Here is a 3,934-nt window from a genome sequence, read left to right on the forward strand (position 1 = left end):
GGCGGAGCTTGCAGTGAGCTGAGATCCGGCCACTGCGCTCCAGCCTGGGTGACAGAGCGAGACTCCGTCTCAAAGAAAAAACAAAACAAAACAAGTATAAAGTCATATTTTTGCCAAAGATGATACAATTAGCTTGCATCCAACTAAAAACACACTAACCCTTTCCTCAGAAAAAGGTTCAAACTGAATGCATGATATGCACTCTTCTCTTTGATGTACTGTAACCTAAATACCATGTGTAATAAAACTTACACCATCATTAATAAAAGGAACTATTGTTAGCACATCTTATGTTTTATTACAAGATGATCAGGAAAAGATGAAAAGAAAGGTATTTGCTCAAAACATGTCTGGATACATACACACAGACAGAAATATCATTATAAAAACATAAAGAAGTAATGCTGATAACATTTACCGTCCTTTTTTCTGTAAGTGCTCACATGGTTACAGCTGGTTATTTATTTATTTATTTATTTACTTATTTATTTGAGACAAGGTCTTGTTCTGTTGCCCAGGCTGGAGTGCAGTGGCATTACCTCGGCTCACTGCAACCTCCACCTCCCGGGCACAAGTGGTCCTCCTACCTCAATCTCCTAAGTAGCTGGGACTACAAGCACACCTCCAAGTCTGACTAATTTTTTGTATTCATTTTCAGTAGAGATGGAGTGTCAGCATTTTGCTCAGGTTGGTCTCACATTCCTAGACTTAAGCAATCCACCTGCCTCAGCCTCCCAAAGTGCTGGGATTACAGGCATGAGCCACTGTGCCGGCCACAACTAGTATTTATAAATACTTTTGTTGTTTTTCACTAATCATCCCATATTCCCATTGCTTTCAGCAAGTCTGTCAGCTGATCAGGTTTCTTTTCCTGCTTGGGAGACTCAAACCTTCATTTCTGAAGGGAATGGGTCATTAGAAGTCCTACCTGACTTGGGTTGTTGTAGTTTTTTATTGACTTTAATTATAGGGCAGAGTATTACTAAGAGATGCTCTAAAACATCTCCTGCATTCCAGACATAGTCCTATTACTGTCCACCACGGGGGTGGTGACCAGGACTAATCACCCCAGACGGTGCAGTCACTCCTTCCTTTGTTGATTCAGAATCCTGAGAAGCTGAAGGCCCGGGTGGCTGTCTTAGCTTCCAGCTCAATGGTTCATTTCTGTGTCTCCTGAGGGAGCTCAATGGTTCATTTCTGTGTCTCCTCCTTTTGTAAACCTCTAGATCCTGATGCTGTTCCTCCAGACTGGGAAAGACTTCACAGCCAGGGTCTCCAGCACCTTCTACAGGTGTTTTCAGGCTGGCAACAGGTCTGTACTTTCCGGGAGCAGACCTCCCAGAGGAAGAGGCAGACTGCCATCTTTGCTGTTATATACCCTTCACTGGTGATACCTTCAGGTACTGGAAAATCTGAGGTAACTATGGACTGTAGCAGCCCCCAGCAAACTGTACAGCCCTACAGAAAAGTGGCCAGACTGTTAAAAGAGAAAACAAAAGAAGAGAAAAGAAAACCCACTCAAAGGTCAGCAACCTCAAAGATTTAGGGTAGATAAGCCCACAAAGGTGAGAAGAAATCAGCAAAAGAATCTGATAACCAACCTGACAGAGATGAAAAACACTCTATAAGAATTTCACAGTGCACTCACAAGTATTAATAGCACAATAGAGCAAGTGGAGAAAAGAACCTCAGTGCTTGAAGACTGGCTTTCTCAAATAAGACAAGAAGATGAGACTAGAGAAAAAAGAATGAAAAGGAATGAACAAAACATCTGAAAAACATGGGATTATGTAAAGAAACTGAATGTATGAATGATCGGTGTACCTGAAAGAGATGGGGAGAATGGAACCAATTTGGACAACATTTAAGGATATCATCCATGAAAACTTCCCCAACCTAGCTAGACGGGCCAACATTCAAATTCAGAAATGCAGAGGATCCCAGTAAGTTGCTCCATGAGAAGATCATCCATCATCCCCAAGACAAATAATCATCAGATGCTCCAAGGTTAAAATGAAAGAAAAAGATGTCAAGGGTAGCCAGAGAGAAAGGCCAGATCACCTACAAAGGGAAGCCCATCAGACTAACAGTGGATCTTTCAGTGGAAATCCTATAAGCCCGATGAGATTGAGGGCCAATATTCAACATTCTTAAAGAAAAGAGTCTCCAACCCATAATTTCATATCCAACCAAACTAAGCTTCATAAGCAAAGGAGAAATCAGATTCTTTTCAGGCAAACAAATGCCAAGAGAATTCATTACTACCAGACCTGCATTACAAGAACTCCTGCAGGAAGCACTAAACATGGAAAGACAGTTCCCAGCCACTACAAAAACACAGTGAAGTACACAGACTAGTGACACAATAAAGCAACCACATAAGCAAGTCTGCAAAGTAACTAGCTAACATCATGATGATAGGATCAAATCCACACATACCAAGACTAACCTTAAATGTAAATAGGCTAAATGCCCCGTTTAAAAGACATAGAGTGGCAAGCTGGATAAAGAACCAAGGTCTATCAGTATGCTGTCTTCAATACACCCATTTCACATGTAATGACACACATAGGCTCAAAATAAAAAGAAGGAAGAAAATTTACCGAGCAAACGGAAAGCAGAAACAAAAGCCAGGGTTGCAACCCTTGTTTCTGACAAAACAGGTGTTAAACCAACGAAGATCAAAAAAGACAAAGAAGGGCATTACATAATGGTAAACAGTTCAATTCAACAAGAAGATCTAACTGTCTGAAATATATATGCATCCAACACAGGAACACCCAGATTCATAAAATAGGTTCCTAGAGACCTTCAAAGAGACTTAGAATCTCACACAATAATAGGAAGAGATTTTAATACTCCACTAACCCTGTTAGACAGATCATCAAGACAGAAAATTAACAAAGATATTCAGGACCTGAACTCAGCCCTGGATCAAATGGACCTGATAAATATCTATAGAAGTCTTCACCCCAAAGCAACAGAATACACATTTTTCGCATTGCCACATGGCACTTACTCTAAAATTGATCACACGATTGGAAGTAAAACACTCCTCAGCAAATGCAAAAGAACTGAAATCACAACAAATAGTCTCTTGGACCACAGTGCAATCAAATTCAAAATAAAGACTAAGAAATTCACTTAAACCATACAATTACATAGAAATTGAATAATCTATTCTTGAACGACTTTTGGGTCAATAATGAAATTAAGGCACAAATCAGGAAGTTCCTTAAAAATAATGAGAACGAAGATACAATGTATCAGAATCTCTGGGAAACAGCTAAGGCAGTGTTAAGAGAGAAATTTATAGCATTAAATGCCCACATCAAAAAGTTAGAAAGATTTCAAGTTAACAACCTAAAATCACAACCAAAAGAACTTGAGAATAAAGACCAAACATATCCCAAAGCTAGCAGAAGACAAGACATAATAAAAAAAATTAACAAAGGCATTCTTTCCTGAAGGAGGCAGAGACACGAAAAACCACTCAAAAGATCAACGAATTCAGTTTTGTTTTGTTTTGCTTTGTTTTTTTGAGATGGAGTTTCACTCTTGTTACCCAGGCTGAAGTGCAGTAGCGCGATCTCAGCTAGCTGCAACCGCCACCTCCCGGGTTCAAGCGATTCTCCTGCCTCAGTCCTTCAAGTAGCTGGGATTACAGGCATATGTCACCATGCCTCGTTAATTTTTTGTATTTTTAAGAGAGATGGGGTTTATCCACGTTGGTCAGGCTGGTCTTGAACTCCTGACCTCAGGTGATCTACCTGCTTCAGCCTCCCAAAGTGCTGGGATTACAGGGGTGAGGCCATCGCTCCAGGCATAGGTTTTTTTTCTTTTTTTTTAATTAATAAAATCAATAGACCCCTAGCTAGGCTAGTAAAGAAGAAAGGAGAGAAGATTTCAATAAACACTATTAGAAACAATAAGA

The 3,934-nt window shown here is 40.0% G+C and overlaps 1 pseudogene across 1 annotated transcript in view; it reads right to left on the minus strand.

Moving 5' to 3' along the window:
* The window catches only part of LOC105533527, a 125,118-nt pseudogene that overhangs the window by 80,788 nt on the left and 40,396 nt on the right, over positions 1-3,934 (minus strand). The gene's annotated exons all lie outside the window — the stretch shown is intronic.

The sequence above is a fragment of the Mandrillus leucophaeus genome, unplaced genomic scaffold, assembly GCF_000951045.1.
Source record: "Mandrillus leucophaeus isolate KB7577 unplaced genomic scaffold, Mleu.le_1.0 Scaffold1259, whole genome shotgun sequence".
NCBI lineage: Eukaryota > Metazoa > Chordata > Mammalia > Primates > Cercopithecidae > Mandrillus > Mandrillus leucophaeus.